This window comes from Ixodes scapularis, unplaced genomic scaffold (genome assembly GCF_016920785.2).
Source record: "Ixodes scapularis isolate PalLabHiFi unplaced genomic scaffold, ASM1692078v2 PGA_scaffold6__148_contigs__length_123643588, whole genome shotgun sequence".
NCBI classification, from domain to species: domain Eukaryota; kingdom Metazoa; phylum Arthropoda; class Arachnida; order Ixodida; family Ixodidae; genus Ixodes; species Ixodes scapularis.
The window spans coordinates 72,648,842-72,674,658 of NW_024609881.1; the positions used below are offsets into that span (position 1 = coordinate 72,648,842).

Consider the following 25,817-nt stretch of genomic DNA (forward strand, 5'->3'; position numbering starts at 1 on the left):
TTAGGTTTCAGTGTAAAAACACATGGGCTTTTCCTTGCATCTCCCAGGATTTTGGAGGGTGTGTATCTCTACATCGCACGTATGATTCCTGGGCGGTTTGCACCACTTTACAACCTTGCCACCTCCACCAATGTACAGGATTCAGTACGCACAATATGAAACAAAACAATAGGCCTTACACTTGTCTGCTCTCTTTCACAATCTTTGCAACGTCCATATCAATTTGCACAATACTTCGCAAAAGGAAAGTTGAAAATTTAAAAAAAATTAGGCGTGAAAAAGGAATATTAGGACGTTTTTAGACATTGTTTTTATAAAAGGGTAATATCCGATCCTGTAGAACCTAGCAATATGCTCAAGTTTTAAATAAAACAATTTTGCGTAAAAACAAAATTGACGAAACTAAAACTGACGTTTTGCTTTGTCGTCAAAAATCGTCTCCTGAGCAGGACGTGACGTCAACTATGAACCGTAAATTGAGGTAGTATTTAGCGATCACGAGCGCGGTTGACCTGGTGAGCTGTAGCGGCACTTTATGAAAGTGGCCAATACATACAGTACCGTTTGAGAACGTTGTGTACCCTAGTTATACCCTAGTTATACGGGGCATGCCCTTTCGGCGGTTAAGCATCACCGCCGTTGCCACATTATATTCTCAGAGAGCTATTTAAGAATAAATTAAAAAGGCTCGAGGTACACCTAAGCACTTCTTATGAGTTGTGAACGCGAAAGCATGCAAGCCGCTCGTCCGCTTCCTTTTTCGTCTGCTGCGTACCTTTCGTCGCCGGTCAGCGCGCGTGCTCCCCTGGGCACGCTGACCTTGGACGCTCCGTGTTAACGGCGCGGTGATGGGCACGCAGCGCCATGGGGTGAGCGGTCGTGGAAACTGACGAGCGCAGCGGCCAATGGGAGCCCCGTCGACGCGCGCCAGCCAATGGAACCGAAGGCGATATCCATCAGCTTTACTTCTCTCCTTTGGGATCAAGGAAACTAGGTGCCGTTTTCGCTCTTCAAACTGATGACGTCAGCTCGCTCCATGGGACAGTTAATGCTTTCGCATTAATAGTTTGTGTCTTAATGGATGGTGAAGGTGCGCAAGCGCACGTTCGACCATAGCTTCGACTGTATAGCCACAGAAAGTTGTCTAAGAGTATAGTGTGGCAACTGTATAGTCAGACTTAATCACATTTACTCATTATACTCTTTAACAGCTTACTGGGGCGTGCCTTCAAAGCAAACGTTTCTAAATTAACTCAGTTACGGAATTGTTCATAAACGCTGCTTCCACGAGCAGTACCCTCCCACCAAGGTCCGCCTCCCGTTATTCGGAGCGTCACTATTTCTTTGGGGAACGTCTCTTATGGTAACTTAGGTTAAACAGGCTTTGAAGCACCGCGTCTAAATGCAACACCAAGGAAAGGCTGCAGAGCTTGGAGGCATGATGTCACGAGCGTCAGTAAGAGGAAGCAATCCCGGAAATCGGGCTTTCCTTGGGCCTTGCCTTGGTACAGGCCAGGGGTGGCCAGGCTGACCCGACCTAAGAGCCGCAAAAAAAAAAAAAACCACAAAGCTTTCAAGAGCCGCGGGGGGGGGGGGGGGGGCAATTTTTTGTTTAGAGCAGTAAACGAAGGCTCGGACTACTTCCAATCTATCCGAGTAAAAAGCAGTCCAACTGTACATAAGGTGGCAGTAGCACAAAACTAACAAACCGCAACCTGTGACGACCAGTTTGCGCTTTCAACTTTTCCACTGTTTCCTCCTCTCTCCCGTTTTATCCTGTTCCTCGCTGCCTGTTTCCTCCTCCCCCATGGTGAGGGGGACCTTGTGCCTTGCAGAATCTCGAGTCTGGTCGTCGGCCTTTAAAGAGGCGTTCGACCTCTCTTCCTAGGGAAGTGCTCCTGTGACCGGGAGGGAGGCGGGAAAGTGTGTGTGTGTGTGGGGGGGGGGGGGGGGGGGGGGACCGCGAGCTGCGCTTTAACAGGCGAAGAGCCGCATGCGCCTCGCGAGCAGCAGCTTGGCCATCCCTGGCCTAGGCTCTTCTTTTTTGCTCTTCCTTCTTTCCGGACAGTCGGATATTCGAACGGTAGTAGTCACACTGCCGTATTCAAAATGTTTGGAAATATAATTTTAAATTCACCTGTCTGTATAAATTAGCGGTTTAAAAAACAAACCTGATAAATCTTTAGTTGATTCCTCATTTTGCGATTGCAGGTTTGTATATTATGTACAGGGTGTCACAAAAGAAAATTTACACGGTCTTTTTTACCGCAAAAATAAACTAGGCACCGCCGAACGCTCATTCTCCGCCCAAAGGTGGAGCTAGAGGTCACAACCAGATGCCAAAGTTTCAGCCCGATCCGATAACTTAATCAAAAGTTATAAGTAATTTTCTGAAACTTTCAATGGGAAAATGGCGGCCGACGGAATTTTCAAACACATGGGGCTCTATGGCACCAGAAACCGAAAACGGGCAAAAATGGGCTCCATTTTCCCATTGAAATTTTCAGAAAATCACTTATAACTTTTGATTCAGTTAGCGGATCGGGCTGAAACTTTGGCATCTGGTTGTGACCTCTAGCGCTACCTTTGGGCGGAGAATGAGCGTTCGGCGATGCCTAGTTTATTTTTGCTGTAAAAAAGACCGTGTAAATTTTCTTTTGTGACACCCTGTACACCGACAAAGACCACCCCAGCGCCTAATGACACAGGGCCGTGACAAAATACATTCCTCGATCGCTACTTGCAAAACAAAGGAAAGAGTTACAGACATACGCTACCTCAAAATAAATGGAACGCGCTTCCGTGACCGATTAATGTAACGCACGTGACTTTGGCGGGTTTTTTAAAATATAAATCGACGGTAACAGCGTTTTTTTTGGCGACAGCTTTTTCTTGACACTAAGACAAAGGGCGAGGGTGTGGGGTTTTTCCTAAAGCGGGGTTTTTTTGCGCACAGAAAAGACTGGTAAAATTTTGAAGGTACGTAGAATGGGTGCCATAATTAATGACAGCGCCTATAACAAAAATATAGAAACACGGAAATATTTATCTGTATTCTTTTCACGCCTTGGGAAGATGTAACAAGTAACGTAACTACGTTGCCTGTTACAAATAATTAACGTATGTACGTTGCCGGTACTGTTTTGGAAAAGTAACAAGTAGATTACTACGTTACATAAAAACGTAACGCGCTACCTGTACCCTTTTCGGTTCCATTTTCTGAAGCCTACAATTCAAGGTTCGTTTGAACATTCAAGACATGGCAGAATAACCTAGTATAAATATATCCCGTACGTTTCATTGTTTCTCGTCTTCTATGGTAATTTACGTAGACTCCACAGTTAATAGTTGCAGAATTATTTTAGAGGCCTAGCTAAATAACGCAAAAGATTTTCTTTGACCCAGACGCATTGAAAATGTCTGCGCAACGCTGAAATTTACAGAATTCTAGGCAATTGCAACTTGGTGAAGAAAAAATGAGATTAGTTGGAATTATTGGTTCTACATTACCTACTAGTGTTACTGAGTTGTAATGTGACCGATAAAGGCTCAGAAAATAGAATTAAACACTTACTTTCTGAGCTGGCTTTTGGTATCTTTAAAATGCTACACGAAGAATGCGTACTAAGAACCTCATGTTTCACCTTTCTGTCCTGGAACTCTGAAAAAAAAAAGAAATGTATTTCGGTAAACGAAGTTAGAACAGCTCTTGCAGATGGTATGTTTCTGTTTTTGTTTCTGGTGTTGTACTGATTTAATAAGACAGCTAATTCTTTGCAAATAACAATGTTAGTAGTATGCCTGAGATCTACAATAACATACACAGGGCATACCTCGGCAAACCTCACTCATGAGGGCCCTCACTCACCCTCACTCACCCTCATCTTCACAGGTGAGGCGAGGGTGAGTGAGTTCCTGAACCAGGAATATTCATGAGTGTGAGGGTGAGTGAGGGCCGTGAGGGGCGGTGAGGGCCGTGAGGGCTCTGAGGGCCGTGAGGGCGGTGGGGGGTATGAGGGCCATGAGTGCGTGAGGGGCGTGAGGGCGGTGAGTGGCGTGAGGGCCACGAGTGCGTGAGTGGTGTGAGGGCGGTGAGTACGTGAGGGGTGTGAGGTTCATGAGTGCGTCAGGGCAGTGAGTGGCATGAGAGGTGTGAGGGCCGTGAGGGCCGTGAGGGCCGTGAGGGCGGTGAGTGCATGAGCTGGTGTGAGGGCCATGATCGCGTGAGGGCGGTGAGTGCGTGGCCCCCTTCAGATCGAGCATCTTTCTCAGCAATTTTGGTGTTAATGGCGGGTTGTTCTCTAGCTTTCCCTAGATCGACACGAATTGCTGAGATGGGGTCCGGCTCGAAATAAGCGAGCAACTCGGAGCAATTCGAATACGTTTGAAGCGGCTGCATCCAATCAGGGACGAAAGATTTTCACGCCATACCTCGTGCCGGTGATGATGACACCGAAAGACTTGGTTCTGGTTTGAAATCGATTGTTTTTTTTGGAAATAAACTGTTTCAGAAAGGTGCATTAGTATTCTTAACGAAGTTTACATGCATAAAAACACATTTATAACCTGTAATTGTGTCTAAATAGTGCAAGAAAAATAAAATGTTATGATGACGATTGCAAATTGCAGCAATTGGTTGCTGCGTGTGATCGCGGGCGGCCTGTGTTGCTATTCGCGACTCCAATTCACTATAGGTGGCGCCACTCGTTTTCCAAAATGGCGGGTTTAGTGAGGGTCGGAGATGCGTGCCGCTGTTGAGCCTGTCTAGTGTGGTGGCTTTACTGAGCGACACAAATTATTTCCGGTAATACTAGGAAACTAGGGTTTTGAAACCAAGCCACCTCTATATCATGAAAACAAAAACGGCATTTAGCTTAATATTTACGCCAGGAGGCACGTTTTAATTCTGGAGCGAAACCGAAACTAACCTCTATCTTGAATTTAATTTCTCGGTATAGGTTCTAATTTCAGATTCTTTCATAACTCCAGATGTGTCCCACACCGTAATTATTTATTTAAAGAAATTGTTCGCAGAAACATTTGTCCCTTTAAAGACAGGGTCTTTCATACGCCTTAGAGGTAACACAGAATATTGTTATTTGTTGAAAAAATCAGTGCTGATATTTGTGCGTTCTCGCTGCCTTTCTCGCTCAGATAATTGCGATGTGAAATAATTAACTGCGGGCCTTTCAATAAGTTTTTGGGTATTTGGATGATTAATTTTTTTTTAAATTTTACCCAGCACAAGAATAACAAAATTAATCAAATTTATAGCATATATTCCCAAAACGTATGAATTAAGAAACGCTGTTCTCACTAGAAAAATTAAAAGACGGAATCCGAGTCAGGCAGCCGAAGTGTCCGTGTTTATTAAAGCAATGCGTGACGCGTAGGAGTCTATATTGCATCCAGTGTTTGACTGTTTGTCTATCTTGACCACGATGGCAGAGGTTTGCATGTGCTAAAAAGAAAACATAATGGTACCTTTTTGGAAAGACTATTCTGGTTACATGGCGTATTTTTGTGATCCTTGCGTTAATTGGGGACATATATCGCCGCAATTTCTATTAATAATAACATAAATATAAAAATTAAGATATTTCAATTCGCAAGTTTTCAAGCCTTAAAATAATTAGTTGCTTATGATCTAATTTTAAACGTGCGAACAAGTATGACAATCTAAAGCGTGTTAATTATCATCACTGGCGCTAATTGCAGCATTTTGAAGTACCAATTAAGTTATAAAAAATATAGTCTAAAATCAGTGAAAACATTCTAGCAAACGTCAGAAATTCATGTAAAATTAGATTAATTGAGGGTGCTATAAAAGTAGCAACTTCTGACAATCGGCAAAACTTCCAAAGTCGCCGCCAATGTCCTTCCAGACAAAATCCCCCCCCCCCCCTCCAAAAAAAAAAAAAAGAAAAGACAAGTTTTTGTTTAAATTATTATTATTTTTTAACATTTATTTACTCTCGTATTTACGCGCCGTCGTTTTGGCAATCTCAGCCTTTCCATTTCGAAGGAACGCCTACCTGCTTGCACGTCTGCTCACTGCAGCACGTTTCGTTGGCGCAAGAAGCCGGTGAAACAGTAGTGAGTTTTAGTGTAGCGTATACGAGCGAACGCTGTGTGTTTGCGTTAGCTTTGCGCGTGCGCAGAGCCCAAAATCGGGGTCTTAGATCGGAGCATGGCAACGACGCGCACGCGCAACGTGGAGCACGCCACTCTAACGCAAACGCACAGTGCTTGCTTTTATACGCAATACTAAAACTCTCTAGTAAAGTACAATCCCATACCGGCTGCAGCACTACTTTGGGACAGTGAAGAGTGTTGTTTACATTCGGAAATGACATTTGGCGAGCCATGAACGCGAGCAGTTCCGCCGTGCCCGCTGAGCAGGAGAATCGGGGGACCCTCACTAGAGCGCTTCCCGTTTCCGCCGCGGGAGGGCGAGCGTCGAGCTGGAGACGCGAATAGTGTTGCGACGTAAAGTTTCTGGGTGAAATTGCCCCATCTGAAGCTGGCCTGAGTGGCGTGAGGGCGGTGAGTGGCGTGAGGGCGGTGAGTGGCGTGAGGGCGGTGTGTGGCGTGAGGGCCGTGAGGGCCGTGAGGGCGGTGAGTGGCGTGAGGGCTATGAGTGCGTGAGGGCCGTGAGGGCGGTGAGTGGCGTGAGCGCGGTGAGTGGCGTGAGGGCGGTGAGTGGCGTGAGGGCCGTGAGGGCGGTGAGGGCCGTGAGGGCGGTGAGGGCGGTGAGTGGCGTGAGGGCGGTGAGGGCCGTGAGTGGCGTGAGGGCGGTGAGTGGCGTGAGGGCCATGAGTGAGTGAGTGAGGGGCGTGAGGGCCGTGAGGGCGGTGAGGGCCGTGAGGGCGGTGAGGGCGGTGAGGGCCATGAGGGCGTGAGGGCCATGAGTGAGTGAGGGGCGTGAGGGCCGTGAGGGCGGTGAGGGGCGTGAAGGCCGTGGGGGCGGTGAGTGCGTGAGGGCCGTGAGGTTCAGTGAGGGTGAGTGAAGGGCTGAAGGTGAGTGTGACTGTGAGGGTGAGGGTGAGTGAGGGGCTGAAGGTGAGTGTAGCTGTGAGGGTGAGGGTGAGTGAGGGGCTTAGGTGAGTGTGGCTGTGAGGGTGAGGGTGAGTGAGGGCGACCTAAAATGCCGACCTCTGACACAGGGTACGCGTGCCCTTTCCGAGTTAATGGGTGTCATATGGTACCAGTGATTTGTGATCTACTTGACCTCCGATATTCATAATGTCCTTCTGGTGCAACCTTAACATTGTTATTGCACTATGAACCGAATATTTAAATAAGGCTTTAATCGGGATTAATTTTTAACTGGTTAATCGGTAAAATTTAACAAACCGACAGAAAGTAAAAATTAAACGCTTTTACTAAACAAACGTGGACGGGTACACCTGTGTGCAGGAAAAACGTTCGGCGAAAATCTTACTTTAATTAACCTGTAGGAGCGAGATTTGTGACTCCAGACGATGAGCAGAAAGTAACAGTTGTCGCGGCCACTTTAACGCCGTGCGAGTGTTTATTTAGTGCCGCAGAGACTATATACTGTGAGCAATGAAAGGAGGTCACTCGTGCCGGAGAATATCAACGAACCCCTTTGCATCATGCAGCTGAAGCGAGAATCTGTGAGTGTTAATGTTTTTAACTGTTCTTAACTACAGGTCGAGCTTGATTCATAATCGAAATTGCATATTGCGCCGTTTAAGGCATATTCAGCAAAGGCAAACAAAATGTAAATGTGACGTTCTAAAAATATTATGCATGAAAACGAACGAGATCAATTAATCGAATAATTTTTCGATTAAATGGTGACGACTAATTGGGTTAAATTTTTTAATCGACGTCCAGCCATAATTGTGCACTCTTAGAAGCGTGTAAACAACCCAAATGCACTCGAAACACGCAAACCTCTTTTTTGTTTTAATCGTTCGAATAAACGAGAAGAAACTCGATATGAGGCTTCAAGCGCCATAGAGCTTCGGTTGCAAAAAAGCGGGATGTTATTTTGACAGTACATGACCGTTTGGTCACGATACCGCTTTGCCTGAAAGCATGCAATCCCTAAAGCCGGGGTCACGCTACTCGTATACGATGCAAGAAACAGTCTGCAAGCACGACTCACCACAATATCCGTTGGTAGAATGCCGCGTGCCAAGTTTTCTCCTTGAACTCATTGCCATGAGGCATTCGAAGCACGGGCCTCTCGATGACTCCCGTTCGAATTTGTTAGCAGACTGTATTTTGTACGATGGTATAAGCAGTGTAACCCCGGCTTAAAGTGGCAGTACGGACACGCGCTATTTGATTAGTCGGAGAAACTGGCAGCATTCACCGTTGTTTGTGTCATAACTTATGGACAAGAGTACTTTAACTGTGCACTTTCTGCAAGCATTTGACACGACTGTTTCCTGATCGTTCGGAGCAGATTTTCTTGCAATCAGTTCCAGTCAAATGCTCAACGCTAGAAACAATGACTAATACATGACACAAACCAGTGGTGGTTGCGGCGTTCAAACTAAAGTACATTTCGCCTTATATTGGGAGCGACAAATTGTTGCATATGCGCCTTCCTTACTTTTGGAGTCCACCTAAAAAGTTCACTGCTCTGACGATGAAAAAATGAACGCATCTCCACGTGGCGAATGATGCTGATTGGGGCGAAGCTCTGGTGGTGCTGATGATACTAATTTTATAGTTCATAGGTAGTGCTGATGGTACTGATTTTTTTTATTGCTCACATGTAGTGCTGAGTTCCGGGTTCCGTTTCGACTTCATTATCACTGCTTTATGTCGGTGAAATGCAGAGCCAGTGATTCTTCTAGCGGATCAGTTTGGATCCGCTAGAAGCCATGGGAACCCTTCTCCACCGCTTAGGTCAACGGTCTATGTCAAGAAGAGAATGTGTGGTATGGAACGTGGTTATATACACATTTGAGCATTTGACCGCCGCGCCCTCTCGTCTATAAACGTTGAGCGAATGCATGCAAAGTTTAACTCGATTTTATACGCATTTGACCGCAGCGCCCTCTCCTGTATTGACGTTGAGCGGCTACATGCAACGTTTCATTCATGACATTCCCAGCTCTTGAGTTACTACCACATCTTAGAGCCCCCTACTCGTCCCGCATTCGTGGCCGAGTGGTTAAGGCGATGGACTAGAAATCCGTTGGGGTCTCCCCGCACAGGTTCGGATGGACGGACAAGGCTAGACCCTAAGGAGCTTCGCCCCTAAAAGTCGGAAATTAGCTTCAACAAACGTCGTATGCCTTGAGCGAAGGGCCAGGGGGAAGGGGGGGGGGGGGGGTTATTGCACAAGCGGAAAGATGAAGCTCCATAAAACCTATAAGGTATTTCATATATCACGTTCTTACATAGGCCTAGAACTGCCTGAAGGGGAAGAAAATGCCAACGAAGCTGAACTCGCAAAGTTAAAAGTAAAAGATGTTTTACCTTCTAAAGCCATATCAGTGAACGTAAACTCTAAGGTATTTTCAGATTCACTTTTCACGGATAGTATATTGATTATCCTGTAAAAAAGCAAACAACAGTTTGTTAAGTTATTGTCACGGTTCATTTAGGGGCGAAGCTTAAATGTTATCCTACGTTTCATTCATTTCATCTGTGTAGGTCAAAAAGATGCTGGCGTTAGACACGTTCGCCTCTGTCTTCCACAGCATCCACAAACCACAAACATGTGGTCGGTTTCCCAACCAGCGAAGTTTCATTGGAAGATTTGGTGTCTTTCCGATAAAGATATGTGTCGTTGAGAGTCTTAAACAACTGGAATGGCAAAAAAGTAGAGGCAGTTACGTGCGATTTATTATTATTCTATATGAATACCATCGGTCTTTCTTGATGTTTTGCTATAGCGGTGGTACATGTTCACGAATATAAGTTGTCAAAATGAAATGTGATCTTCCTAGAAGTAGGAAGAAAAACAGACGGCGTCAAGGTAAATGTCTATACCACGAAAGTTCGCCTTGAAAGGGTTATGTTTTCTCCATTGTAGAGTGCGGTAACTTCGAAACAGTTTAATCCTACATGATAGCCTCACTCCGTCGACCTTCGTCACGCAGTAGTAAGAAAATTAAAATGGTTGCGAGACTCCGCTGCATACACAGCGGTAAGTCAAATTTGGGGGTTTTAAATGCCAAACCATCGACGGGCATCTGGCACGCCTCAGCGCAGGACTGAGTATTAATTTGTACCACCTGGGGATCTTTTGACGTGCAACCGAAAGCTCGGTTACACGGCGCCTCCTCAGCAATAAGCCTCCGTCAGATTGCGGGCACCTCGGCCGGGATTCGAACCCGCCACATGGGGATCCGTAGACAGCGGTAAGTGTTATATTGAACAAATGCACCGACCTTTTCATACCGTAAACCAAAATAGTATTTTAGATTACGGATACATTCTTAGAATTTATATTCTATATGATATTCAGTGCACTCTAGAGGCTATGAACGTTAATCGCAATTGCGCATGTGCCGCGTTTTCACGTGGCGAAAAGGAAAGCAGGCGGAAACGCAGAGAGACGATCAACGCTCTCGAAAACCTTCTCGCAGCTCTTATCGCAAACGCGGTCCATAGACCATTTGATCTCGATTGAGCTGTTGGAAACTCTCCGTAATACCGCAATTTCACGAGTAATGTTCCCACTTCTTATGAGCAAGGCCCTTGTGTCTACTCTCCTGCATAGCACGCTTGTAGCCAATCATCGCGTTCGGCATGAAAACGCAACGAGTAACAAGGTCGAGAACATGATTCTCTGTAAAAATGCGATCTGAGCAGATAACGATTTCGCGTGAAGACGGCGTCTCCATCCCGTAAATCGCTGTCATCTTCCCGTCGATCGCAGTGATTAGCTTTCCCCGTGCTCCGCGGGAAAGCAGACCCACAGTACTTGTTGATCAGAAGGACGACTTATTACTCGAGCAAATACGGTACAGGCTTTGTAGTCATATATGTCAACGGCTGCCACAATTTGTCGGGTCCTGCGCCAATCAGACACCTTTATTTTAGCGGATTGCCGCCGTAGATACTAAAATATTTACACACAAAATAGATCATCTTCGGTCACCTCTGTACAAACGTAAACCTTGATACGCTAAGAAACCGATTCGTGCGGCCGCTTCAGATGAGCAAGAATTTCTTTGACTCAAGGCCCGTTCACACAGTTGCGTTCGGAGCGACCACTACGCTTACGAACGAATGCAACCGTTTTGAACGACGAGTTGCCATAGCAACGAAGCGTCAAACGGTCGTTTCGTTCGTGTTCGTTCGCAACGCAAGGAGTTGAGCCGGGCTGAACTTTTTCGTTGCGTTCGGGAACGACGGGAGCGACAGACCAATCACAGGTCGATGAGAGCTTGGTCGCGCGCGTTGCATCCCGGTCGTGCCGCGCTCCTTCTATCTAAAAACATGGCGTCGGTGGCAATCGTTCACGTGGACGGTCTGATGGAAGCTCATCGTTCCCCGTAAAAGCGCTATCCTTGACTGAATTTTCGTCGTGTGTCGTTATGATAACCCAGCACGTACTAAAAGGGAAGATCCACCTACTCGTGCGGGGATCTCGTGGCGGCACTCTCAAAACAGCAGAAACGCCCGTGTCGTCGTGTTTGTTTACATCGGCTGTAGTGGTGCTTTCTTAGCATTCGTGTCCTCGAACATCGCCCGGAATTCTTTTTTGGCGCATTCCATGCGTGTGTTCAAGTTCGAGGTATTAGTGCTGCGTACCGTATAAAGGATGCGAATTTTCACGCGTTTTCATCACCCGAAAAAGGTGATTAGTGCTAGCAATCCTGAACGCTCGCAACGTCTCTTTGATCACGAAATTATATTTCTTCGTTGCTATATCACTGTAAGATTACATCGTCTTTTATAATCGTAGGAAAGTCGTGTGGCGAGATTTGTACCGTTGGCGATGTCGTGTATTAAAGTCGTGATCGTGCAAGACGGCGTACTGCATTTTTTTTTCTTTTCATATGCACTACCCTGCAAGCATATCCTGAAAAAAATTAATAAAGCTTGAGGTCATAGAAGATGGTCTGTCTATGTTCTGTTACGCAAGTGAATGGCAGTGCGTCCCCTTCTTTTTAGACGCACCGCTGAAACAGCTGACGGCGGCGGAGAGGCGATCACCATTCTGCCGACCCGCTGCGCTTGTTGCAGTGGCTGCAGGAGTGTACGCGCGCCGCAGTGTGGTCGTTCCGGTCACAACGGACGCAGTCGTGGATAACGGGTTCGTTTCAGATGTCTGAACCAGCCCTTACACAGCTATTGTAAGCGCACAGCAGATTAAATGGAACAGCGCGGAACAAGGACAGAAGGAACAGGACAACACGAGCGCTGACTTACAACTGACTGTTTAATGAGAAGCTGTTCCATTTAGTCATGAACCAACTAGCCCATCAAAGCACACTGCACAGCAGATCTTCGTGACTGTACGCCGTAGCCGAAACCTCGGGCTGCACCGGTGAGGACCTAGCGCCATGCACGAAACCGTCCGCCATGTTTGTAAGCGTAGCTGGGTTGCTTCCTATTGGCTAGGAGAAAAAGCTGAAGCTCGTTTTTCATTGGCTGTTGATTCGTGTGGTTGCATGTGTAGTGTTGTTTGTTACCATCAGGTGTCGCTCTTAACACGACTAACACGATTCTAACATACTATCATAGAGGGCGCTGCCTCACTGTTACGTTTGTATATATTTCGTGAATAAAGACTGCCGCGGGCAGTGTTGCCAGGTCTACTGATTTATCAGTAGATCTACTGATTTCGTTCCGGGTCTACTGATTCACTGAAAAACAAGAAAATCTACTGACTTTTTTAAGTAAACATATTAAAAATTTATTATATGGCCCCTTCAGTTCCCAGTGTCACCTATCAAAGGAAACTCATAATGTCCCAGAATTAAAAACGACGCACTGGCTAGATGGCCCAGAAGCCCGTCCTATTCGAGTGACGTAGCCGTATATTCATCTATCTATTCACCCAGAGCAGGTTCGGCAGGTTCAACGAGGTAGAGGGGCTTAGAGCGATAAACCGGGGTTCCGGTCTGCACTCGAAAGTGACCCCCATAGGGAGGCTGCCATTGTACGCAAATTTGACCACACGTCACATGACCAAACCAAATACGTGACGTCACAGGAAAGATGGCAGCGCCCATGCAGCGGCTGGCCCCAGCTGGGCCGGAGCTTGTCGGATGCTTTGTTGGTTGTCGTTCGTCTCGGCGAGTTGATTTCAGACGCGGAAGCCGTCATATGAGGCCGGTCGAAAGTGAGTTCAGAGTTCAGCGTGGTGTTTGACGTAGGTATAACGTGAAAATACGGAGAAACGGTGTGCATTTCGCTGGTGACCGACCGGGATATTGCCACGGAAGAGACAATCTGACCTACGTTGCTCGGACCTCGGATTGATTCGGATACCACTAGGATAAAATTTAAGGCGACGTTTCTGTGCTCTCGTTGACCATCGGAATCTTCGAGGTTTGCAGTGAAGCGTGTGCAATATATTTGGATACACAGTTTAGCGACGGAAATTGCATGAGTAGTGCTTGGCGGTATGCAATCGCGGTGCAGCTTCGATCAAATGACCGAGGGCTCACTTCGGTTGCGCGGCGCACCGGAAGGCTGCCTTGAAGCTGGTAGTTCCCGTGCCGTGCTGAATGATGCTGTGCTGCTTACAAATTGTTCCGGCGTAGAAGTGCACTTTCACGGAGCACAGGTGTGCGGCGCACCGAAGAGCTGCCTCCAAGCTGGTAGTTCCTGTGCCATGCTTTAGGTGATGCTGTGCTGCTTCCGAAATTGTTCCGGCGTAGACGTGCACTTTCACGGAGCACAGGTGTTGCAGTTGGTATTGATCCCGCTGGTCTGTCGCACGTTTCGTCAACACAAACGTTTCATCCACACTCGTTACGCGAATTGCAAGCTGTCCGGACATTTCACCGAGCGTGTTACGTACCCAGCTCACGCCGCTTTGTGGCAACAGTCTTCTGTGGCTCATAACCAGAAAAGTGGTCCCACATCCATTTCAGTTCAGTTCGTCCACGGCAGTCGCCAAACCCCGAAGGAGAGGATTTATTCGGACAGAATGCCACTAAAGCAATGCAGCTTCTTCAGTGGTCAGGATAGATTCTCTTCTGCTAGTTTTGTTATACTGTCACGGATCCTTGTTCCAGTCCTATCTTCTATCAATATTCACTATTCTGGGACACTGCAGGTCATGCTCAGCTGTAATCGTATGTTCAGGTGGAGGTGCTGGGCACTTTACCCGTAGCCCTTCACTCTGTGTGAACCCGGCGGCTCTTCAGCCGAGTTACCCGATAATGGGACACAGCTGGTGGACCATTCTGCGTCTTATACCCCTGTCGAGCCGTAGGCAAAGTCCTGACCCGAGCCTGGCAGAACAACCGCAAGACGACCGAGTACCACAAGGAGTAACCTCGGAAATACACCACGAAGCACCTGAAATCCGAGCCAGTTGCTGCTACTAGGAAAAACCACCGGAATTCGGTCTCCTGTCAGAAAATCCGAAGCTGACTAAGCCAACAATGACAAACCTGTAGCAGCAAACCGTGTCCCCTCCCATCATTGTTTGCATGCCCGTCGCAAATCACACTCCGACGCTTTTTCACGCAAGCTGTATGAAGACGTCAAGGACTGGATTGAACAATATGACAGTGTCGCCCGCCACGTTGGGTGGACAAACAACCAGCTCCTGCAGAACGTATACTTCTCGTGGAAGCAACTGCCGGCGCTGGTCTGAGAACCATGAATCCTCCTTAACGTCATGGGAAGTTTACAAGATCAAGCTGAAGCGCGCATCCGTCAGCCAACATCAACGAAAGAGAGCCGCATTCTTGATTCTGTCCAGGACACTGCCCCAATGAAAGCGCCACCGCACTCGTGGAGGATGTTTTGCGCTTGATCGAGCGCCCACGCCCACGCCGACCTTGATGCTACAGAAGACAAGAACCTAAGAATCCCATGCGCCTCACGTGAGGAACAACACCTTCGGCAGCCTTGTCCGAAACCCCCCAACAACAGTCGAAGTGTTCATATCACTGAGGCTTCCAACATGGAATGTGCACTGCATGCCCGAGCCTGCCACTATGAACAACTTCCCGGCGTCTCGACACTCGAGTTGTCCAGCTACTACTTCGACGCCAGCCTCCCAGGCATCCACGACATCACCCACGACGTTGTCTGGGAGGAGATCAGGACGCTACTTCCTGCCATCAGTTGCCCGGCTTTTATTTTGATTGCCGAGATTGTTTCGGAACAAGTTTGACAGGTATTTCAACCGAGACTTCTGCGAGCGAGCGAAGCGGCATCTGTCAAACCAAGGGCAACTTACGCCACAATGGCACGACGACCGCCACCGGCTGCCCCTTAGTATTCAATGCCAATTCAATGAGACACTCTAACGCCGAAGCATTCCCGACATTGTGTGTAGGACTGTGCTCAACAAAGTACACCGAGGAAAACGTAGGTGATGCGAATGTGCGACCGAAAACCACTTTGCTACCACTGCATGAAGCCGACCATGTCTACCAAAGCAGCCTGTACCAATGAATTGGTCGGCGAGGGTTCGTGCCAAACGACCCTCGATTACGTCTCGAGGAGCGACCACGGGAGATTAAGGATTACCTTCGGCGACCTTTGTCCCTGATGCCGAAGGTGCTGAATCGAAGATTCTGAATCCCTGATTACCCCAAAGCTCCTCATGTCCACCACCTCAATAAGAGGTAAGCACGACAAAGCAGGTGAGCGGCGATGCAGTGACAGTGGATTTGGTGTCGGTTGTCGTCCAAGGACAATACCTAAAAATTTGCTGACACCAATTTTCTGTGTCCACTCCACGAAGCCCACAATTTCCAACTTTGAGGGAGAATGCCCCTGAGTGACTTGAAGGAATAGAATGGTTGGTTGCTCTCAAAGTGAACTGCAAGCATCACCAGACTTGGATAGCAAACAAAAATTGTTGCCAGCTTTCAAGTCAACGGTACAGCAAAAGGCACAGCCACGTAAGCAATACATGCCCGAGCTTGCTGCATTGATGCAGAAAAGTACCAGGAAAATTTTCAGATTAGAAGCCAGCCCTGCAGCTTCAGTGCACATGACGTGTGATTACAAGACAGCATCAGTCGGTCAAAGTTGTCACTCGACCAAACTGAACACCGACGTGCCAGGAACGTCATCCGACAACAAGGTCCACAGGTACTACGACTGAACGCCTGACACGAGACTGTCGCAGAAAGAACTCGTTATGGAACCATTTACTAAGAATCAATAATTATGTAATCAAGTGGAAATAAACATATTTGATACACTAACCAGATAAACATATTTCCGCTTGCCTTCACGCCTTGAGAGTCTACACACCGAGTATTGTGTCCATTGCACGCTCTGGACCTTACGAGGACACTCGCTTCTCTGACCCTTCAATATTAATTAAGGGGTCAAACCAGACTGGCAGACTTCTTGCAAGGGGCTGCACTCGTTCAACCTTTCCTGAACATGTGGTGCATCCGAAAACCAACTCCAGTGATGTGAAAATGTTTTTATTAATTTATTCCTTCCAGGGGCCTTCGTAGGCATTGCAGAGAGGATACTTAAAACTACACACATGATAATAGCATTAAAGCACACTGCTGTAACTTGTTAATTGGAAAAACAAACACACCTCTGAGCATATAGTTTAATAGTATGTGTTGATGCATTGTTATATAGCATGACACTTCCTATATGTATGACACAATAGACCCTTTGCAGAACCTTATCAAGCAACACAACCGTCACCATTTTTTTCGGCGCAAAGCACACGAATGGGCCCCAGTTCACGTCGAACGCCATTGCAGCATTCGAGCCCAATAGCTGCTGAGCCGAATTCACAGGGATGGCGGACACAACATTCTTGTCGAACAAATACCGAAAGTATGAAAGCCTGGGGTAATTACAGTAGCAGCTACTGTAATTTGTTTCATCAGAATTTGGCAGGCGGCAAAGGCTACGGTCTCGGTGAGTCAATACACATTGGAGAGAGGCACATGACAGCATATCACCAGAGTGCTCGTCTGCACAGATTTGTCACACACCTTCGCTCCGTCTCTCTGATTGGCTCGAGGGGGCTGTGGCGGTTGGCCTTTTCCAAGTTACGGTGATGCGAAGTATAGACAGCCCACACTTTTAAAAAGAGTCTATTGAAGAGACCGAAAGGAATGGTAGTCAACACTTTTCAACAAGACTGCTCTCCAGGCAAGGGATGAACACAAATATGAATCATCTTATCCAGGTAATTAGAACAAATAATTGACCGACTAATACAATGCACTCTTGATGGAAAAGAGCACAGCTGCAATAAATCCTACAAAACAGAAAAAATGCGCAGTTAATCTATGCATGCACCAAAACAGTTGTTCTTATAGCAAGTCGAATAGCTTTGAAGCAGGTGCCTGCAACGATTTATTCTTCCCCATACTCAATAAAACGCCAACCTCGTAGCTGAAAATAAGGGTGCACTTCGCACTCACACACACACACACAAAAAAAAAGGAAGAAAAGCGATCGAATGTAGAATCGTGGATTAGCACAAAAGGTTAAAATCGCAGGAGCTTCCTCGCTAGCTGAAACAACTTCCTTTAGGCCCTAACGCGTCGTATACATTTCGCGTAGATTCTCAGATATTTCAACGTTCAAACAAAGCCAAGAGAATGCGAAAATTTCATGTTAAAAGCACTCAAAGTTCTATCGATCCTCGGACACATCCCGGAATCCAAGCACCGGTACGGCGATGCAGAGCTGATGCTGTCTCACAGGCGTTAATATCCAGATGATCCAGAGCGATCTTGCGCAAAAACGGTATAAAGTCTCATTCCTTCATATTTTCACATTATACCTGCGTCAGCGAGCACGAAGAAGCCCGAAGTCGTCGGAAAGCAGCTGCACATCACGGCTACCGCGCACCGAACAAACTCGCATCCGCCAGCTCTGGGCGCTGCCATCTTACCTGTGACGTCACGGCTCTTGGGAGGTCACGTGACGAGTGGTCACATTTGCGTAAAATATGGCGGCAACCGGGGGGGTGCCACTTCCGAACTTCCGGTTTATCACTCTAAGCCCCTCTACCTCGTTGGGCAGGTTCGACGGTGACATCCGGGCGAGAGCCATATCTGGAGAGAGTTTGGCTAGTCTATGATCTCGCCGTAACGTCCCTCTCCCGAGTGAGCCAATCAGCCCGCGGTGCAGAGCGAGAGGTGTTTGCGCATGCGCCTGAACTCTCGGCTGCTCCGATACAATCTACTAGAATAGCTCCGACTTGAGCGGAGAGAGCCGCAATTTTCATTCATTCGTACGGTGGAATGCATGGGATCGACATCCAAATTTCAGTTATCTTCTTTTATTTGGCAGGCTGTGGCAATAAAATTATATAATTCTATTCCTCGGTGGCTTAAAAAAAGCTAACGAATGAAGCTTCTCTACGTTTGAACGTAAAGTTTGGGTCAGGCGAAAAAGAAATAAGCCCGTAGCAGACGACGCGTAGCCTCAACAGTGCTCCGGACCAACAGCGTTGCTTCAAAAACCTTCCACAGCCCAGTAAGGAAAGATGGCAGCATGCAGAGGACTTCCATTGGACATGTTCGCGCGCACTTGCCGGAGCGTCTTGTTTCGGTTTCGTTTCAATAATAGCGACAGGTGAACGTCGCACTGTCGCCTTCATCTGTGATCCCAAAAGTGCCCCTCAGTCTCGATTTCAAAGAATAATCCTCGAAATAGTCAATAATGACTAAAACAAAAACATTTATGGTGCCATTTTAATTTGTCCTTCATATAAAATTACTCAAGAACTGGTCTTGTTTTTTTTTTTTCATTTTTATTTGTGTTTATTACCATGTTATTTGTTACTCTATACTATTACTTCGAAGTGTGTATTAATGTAGATAGCAAAACATGGCAAAACACATATTTCGTGGAATCCACTGATTTTTGTGCAAATCTACTGACTTTTCGGGGATCAATCTGCTGACTTTTTTTTTTCTCCATCTGGCAACACTGGCCGCGGGTCTTTGCCCATCCGGCCCAGCTATGGTGTACTAGAAGACTGGGCAGTGTAGCGAGCGCCGGCGGAGGGGGGGCTCTTTCAGCGATGACCGGATCGGTGGCCGCGAGAGGGCGCAACGTGTAGTAGGCGTGCTGCCGGGGTGCGGAGCGCAGGCAGCGGTAGCGCTTGGCTGGCTTGGCGTTCCGCACATGTTCGATTGTTTCGCATTGTTTGGCTAACTCTTTACGGTATTCTTTATTTCTGCTGTTTCACATATTTTTTATCCCACTAATTCGTTGCCAAATGCTTTGCCCGAGACGTGCATCTTCGGGCAGGACGCCACAGTACACATCGCGACACTGCTAGCGCGAACAAGACATTGGCGCTTTCTCGGATTTACTTCGAAAGAGTATTAGTGAGGACGAACTTTTATCACCTGTATTATAGACCCGAATGAGCTTTTCCCTCAGCAATTCGAACTTTGCTGAGATCCTTTGGTTTCTCATAGAAAAACCAGCGATCGCTTGTTCGCGCTGACAATGTTGCGTTCTGAATAGCTGCGGGAAATCCATCCCCCAGGGAAACGTTGGGAAAGTCTCTTGAAAGAGACGTCCCAAACGTGTGTAATCCCCTGGATAACGTAGGATAAGCATGCTGATGGCGTGATACCTAAACAAATGTGTGCTTTTGTGACCCTATAATTTCGCTGTCACTGTAGTTGTGATCAATGAATTCCATGGTTGAAGCTCACTACCCTAATGAATTGTTTCAATGTTTGGGAAAACAAAATGGGGCTTACAAAACGGGCTATATCGTCTACTTCCGTAGGCTGCATGGAGGTACGCCACTGCCGACTCACGCAACTACTTCCACGGGCTTTCGAAGGAATTTCCAGTACTAGCCTTTATCGTATTTGCTGTTACTACGTGGGGTCTTCAAACAGGATTGTGCGAATAGTTAGAAAAATGTATCCACTCACCAGCTCTGGTAGTAACCACAGTGTATATATTCTTATTTATATCCACTGAGCACCAGCTATATTGATATGTGTGGGCACCAGGGCACACAGATAAATTTTTAATTGTACACTGGGCGCCAGCGCACAGATGAGATTAATGTGGTGCACCCAAGGATTCCGGAGGCGATGGTACTTGCTTTTCCCAAGAGCTCGGGAGAGGGGGGCTCCCGAGCTCCCCCGTAGTCGGCGCCTATGGCGTTTTGTACCTCTGCATTTTCCAACGTGAGGTCATGATCTTGATGAGCTTTGACATCTTCAGGATAAATAACTCAGTATATTCCGCTGGGCCATAAGACCCTTCAAGTTTCTTGCGGTAAAAAAAAAGAGGCCTCTTAGCACCTCCTCATTGATGAGACGGAGTGCTGGGCCAACTCTCATATTTTTAAAGCCGTTAGGAAAAAAAAAAATTTGCTCATGTGAGGCCATAACCTTTAACGTCATATTTTCACAGTCACTTCTCCAAGCCTTTCTAATGCAGTCAGCGTGCACAGGACCCTTCGGTGTGCCCAAACCAGTGTCTATAAAACCGATTTAGCAGATACTTTAGAGTGCAAAAAGTCCGAAAAAAAAATGTAGAGGACGACTGTCATGACAGCCTGCATTACATGAAGCAGAGTCTCCCTGTCACTCCTTTTAATGTTGCGGGACGACGACTGACGCCGATTGAACTCGAGAGGGGCACGAAAAAGGGAACGGGCTTCTTTGCAGGACCGGTAGCCACTGTTGCAACCCGGCACGGGCCCCAGGAATTGAGGTTAGGGAGGGTGTTCGGGGGGGCATTGAGAATATAAGAGTCGTTGCGAATTAAAGGGGTGCTTTCGGAAAAACAAGGGGGGAGTACACCCCCGCTGAGGGGTGTAGGGAAATCACTGTCCCGACACAAAACACGTCCCGTCTCTCTTGCCCCGCCGTTTTTCTGTCATTGCACGCGTTGTCTACACCCTACTGAACGGCACCGATCACAATCCATTTCACTCAACCATTAAAAAAAAAAAAAAAAAAACTGCAGCAAAACAAGGCGACGACGCGAACCACGCGATCACAAGCAGTACGACCACACGGCAATCCGAGCGGAAAGGAGCACGCCTGTTACCCGCAGCGCCCCCTGGCCTCCTCGCGCGCCGTCATCGCTGCGCCGACCTCCTCCCTCCGTTGCTTCTCGGCGCGGACGGCACACTGCCCAGTTCTAGTACACCATAGCCCAGCTGACTCTGTCTGGTCCCGGTCTCTGCATGGTGTCAGGAGTGGTTCGCTAGGCTGCCTCCTACGGCAGCGGCCGCGGCGAAGTTCGGAGACCATGGCTACAGGCAAGCCGGCGGGGTCCGGGGCGGGACCCGTAACAGTGGGCGTGCCAAGCCTACGCCCGCCGCCGCAGTTTGACTTCGGTAACCCCGGAACATGGCGACAGTGGCGGCAGCAATTTGAAGACTACTGCTACGCATCAGGCCTCCACGCCGCCAGTGACGAAGTTCGTGTGCGGGCACTGCTGTACTGCATGGGACGCAAGGCACGCGACATCCTGAGCTCGCTGCAGGTGGAAGAGGCGGACTTCAGCGAATTCAACCACATCGCCGAAAAGTTCGACGGCTATTTTATCCATCCCGCCAACGAACTGTACGAGAGTGCACGCTTTCATCGGCCCGTCGAACAAGCCGGTGAGTCGGCCGACTCTTTTTTCACGGTTCTGGGAAACTTCGCAGAAAAATGCAACTATCCTTCGCGCGAAGTGGAGGAGCGTTTGATACGGGACTGCTTCGTGGTCAGCCTTCGAGATGTCAAGTTGTCAGACAGGCTTTGTCGCAATCCGAGACTGACACTCGAAGAGGCCCTGATTCAAGTTCGTCAGGCTCAAGATGCCGAGAGGGAGCGGAGGATTCGCGATTCTACCGGAGCCTCGGCGGCATCTGCCGAAGCAAAGGCGATAAGCATCGACGCGGCGAGAGTCAAGGGGAACCGCGCACCAAAAACAGCGCGCAACGTTGCCGTAGGGAATGCGGGTTCTTCGCCGTGCGGGTTCTGCGGACGTGACTTTCATCCGCGTTCCGAGTGTCCTGCAAGCCGAGCACTCTGCAGCAAATGCCACAAGAAGGGCCACCTCGCAGCGGTATGTCGCTCCGGAACAGCGCTCGAGGGGCACAGCAAGAGGCTCGTGTTGGTTGAGCTTGGTGCCGTCAGTTCGCACGGCAGCACTCGGGCGAAGTTCGTCGAGGTGAAAGTCGACGGGATGCCACTGAGTTTCAAGGTCGACAGCGGGGCCGAAGTCACGGTCATCCCCAGCACATTTTCTGGGATTCCGGCGCAGCTCGAGCCGGCGGACGAACAGCTGACCGGTCCAGCGGGCCAGCCTTTGGATGTTCTCGGGGCGTTCGTCGCCACGCTTGAATGGAAGAACAAGACGACCAGGCATAAGCTCTATGTGGTCCGGTCCCAGGTTGTTCCGCTCCTGGGATTTCCGGGTATCCAGTCGCTCGGCGTGGTCAAGTTCGTCGAGCCGGTGGCTGCCGTCCAGCAAGGAAGGAACGATACTTCGCCGACGGGGTTGTTTCAAGGGTCGGGTGAGCTCAAAGAAGAGTACATCATCCGCCTTCAGCCCGATACGATTCCTTTCTCGCTTCACGTTCCAAGAAGAGTTCCTATCCCCTGGCGCGACGTTGTGAAGACGGAGTTGTACAAAATGGAAGCCCAGGGCGTCATCCGGCGGGTGTCGAATCCTACGCCGTGGTGCGCGGGAATGGTCGTCGTGCCCAAGCCGTCCGGCGCCTACCGCATCTGCGTCGACCTCACGAGGTTGAACAAGGTGGTGCTTCGAGAGCGCCATATCCTTCCGACGATAGACCAGGTCTTGGGACTTCTTGGTGAAGCTCGAGTTTTTTTCGAAGCTGGACGCTACATCCAGTTTCCATCAAGAGAAGTTGGCCGAAGACTGCCAGGAACTCACGACGTTTATAACCCCGTTCGGGCGCTACTGTTTCCGCCGGTTGCCCTTCGGGATTACGTCGGCGCCAGAGTTTTTCCAGCGCCAAATGAGTTACATCCTCGAGGGTCAAGACGGCGTCGTCAATATTATAGACGATGTCCTTGTCTTCGGCCGGGATAGCGCGGAACACGATCGCCGACTGGCGGAAGTCTTGGGTCGTCTGGCGACGGCAGGGCTGACTTTGAACAAGGCCAAATGCAAGTTTGGCGTCACAAGCGTCGGTTTCCTTGGCCTGATCGTGAGCGGAAACGGAATTGCACCAGATCCGCAGAAGGTGGCAGCCGTGCAGCGTATGGAACCGCCGGTCGACGTCGGGGGCGTGCGCCGGATCTTGGGCATGGTCAACCATGTGGGGAGGTTTCTGCCACATCTCTCCGACGTTACAGCACCAATCCGCGAGCTACTGAACAAGCGGAGTGTTTGGCTCTGGGGTCCAAGCCAGCAAGCGGCATTCCAGAGACTGAAAGATATGATTTCTTCAGACGTCTGCATGGCCAACTACCACCCAGAACACCCAACCATCATATCTGCAGATTCCAGCTCGTTTGGACTTGGGGCAGTTTTGCTGCAGGACCAGCCAACGGGTGAACGCCGAGCCGTGGCTTTCGCATCCCGTGCACTCACGCCAACCGAGCAGAGGTATAGTCAAACCGAAAAAGAGACCCTGGCAGTCGTTTGGGCCGTACAACGCTTCGACGAGTACGTCAGAGGTCTGCGATTCACCGTAGAAACAGACCACCAGCCTTTGACAGCCCTACTGGGAGAAATGGACGTGGGCGTTTTGCCTCCAAGGATCCAGTGCCTGTGGATCAAGCTCATGAGGTACCAGTACAGGACCTTTTATGTTCCCGGAAAGCTGTTGGTTACGGCCGACACTCTGTCCAGGGCCCCATTGACATCAGCCGTAGAAGCGATCTCCGTGGAGCTTTACGCGCAGAACGTCATCCATTCCATCCAGGAAGGTTCTCCAGTCAGCCCCGAAGATGTCCGTCGGCATCAAGCATCAGACGGCGAGTGCATAACGCTGGAGAAGTTCTGCAACCAGGCTGGCCTCAGAGGAACAAGCTTCCCAGCCATGTCACGAAGTACTGGAATTTCCGTGGGGAGCTGAGCGTCTGCGATGGTCTGCTTCTCAAGGGTAGCCGTCTAGTGATCCCAGCAGCACTACAACCCGAAGTTTTACAGTTGATCCATGAATGACAGCAGGGGGTGAACAGGTGTAAGGCGCGGGCCCGAAACTCGGTTTGGTGGCCACATGTTGGACAGCAGATCGAGGCCATGGTGCAAACGTGCGAACGCTGTACATCTACCAGGACGCAACGAGCGGAACCGCTGCTGCCAACGCCTCCGGTGGACCTGCCATGGAAACAGGTGGGAGCGGATTTGTTTCATCTGGACGGGCAGGATTTTCTTCTACTTGTGGACTACCACTCTCGTTACCCAGAAGTTGTAACACTAAGAAGTACATCAAGCCAGGCTGTGATTGCAGCGGTCAAGAGTTCCATGGCTCGCTCCGTTATACCGGAAGTACTAAGAAGCGACAACGGGCCACAGTTTTCTTCACATGACTTCGCGAGTTTCGCAAGAGACTATGGTTTTCAGCATATCACTAGTAGCCCCGGCTACCCCCAATTGAACGGGGAGGTGGAGCGCGCTGTGAGAACCATTAAGGACCTTTAACGCAAGAGCGACGATGTCTTTTTGACACTGTTGTCATACCGGGACGCCCCAGGCGTTTCAGGTTTCAGCCCGGCGCACCTGCTGATGGGGCGGCGTCTGCGTTCTCGGATGCCGAGGGCCAAGGAAAAGCTGCGTCCTGAGGTGCCGGCCCTGGGTGACTTCCAAGAGAGGGACAGTGCGGCCAGGCGGCGTCAGGCAGTGGACTTCAACCGTCGCCATGGGTTGCAGGTGCTTCGAGACCTCTCGCCGGGGAGGAGGTCTGGGTAACCGATGCTCAGTGCTCTGCTCGGGTGCTCAACGGTGCGCAGCGTCCACGTTCCTATGTCGTGGAAACTCAACGGGGAATGCTACAGCGAAACCGGCGACACCTGGTGCCTTACGGTGCTCACGGTCCTGGGGCTCCAGTTCCTGGGGAGCCTGTGGCTGGTTCTGCAGTTCCTGGGGAGCCGGTTGCTGATCCTCCGATTCCCGAGGAGGCTTTTGCTGGTCTTCCAGCCCCACCTTCAGAGACGCCGGCTGAGCCGCAACAGCGACGATCGGCAGCGACGAGTGCAAACCCATGGGTGAACGGAAGTTCGACATCAGGAGACTTCAGGCAGCAGGAGCATCGCTACACAAGATCAGGGCGACGGGTTATTCCGCCTGTGAGACTGGACTTGTGATTGTTGTTGGTTTAGTTGAGAGAAGGGCATCCTTCTGGAAGGGGGATGTAGTGTTGTTTGTTACCATCAGGTGTCGCTCTTAACACGACTAACACGATTCTAACATACTATCATAGAGGGCGCTGCCTCACTGTTACGTTTGTATATATTTCGTGAATAAAGACTGCCGCGGGTCTTTGCCCAACCGGCCCAGTTGACTCTGTCTGGTCCCGGTCTCTACAACATGCGGTTGCATGTGTGTGTATTCGTCGCGCACAGTTGTAGTTGAAGTCGCAGCGGTTGCATTCGTTCATAAGCATAGTGGTCGCTCCGAACGCAGGTGTGTGAACGGGCCGTCACGCAGTGGAGGCAACGCCGAAGCAAGCGTCGGCGGAGCGCTCCCGCGATTACCATGAGCAACACACGATACATTCGTTTGTGCGACTGCGG

At 49.1% G+C, this 25,817-nt stretch overlaps 1 pseudogene; it reads right to left on the reverse strand.

Moving 5' to 3' along the window:
• LOC120844010 lies at nucleotides 1–25,287 on the reverse strand (annotated as a pseudogene).
• Between the last annotated feature and the right edge of the window lie 530 nt (nucleotides 25,288–25,817).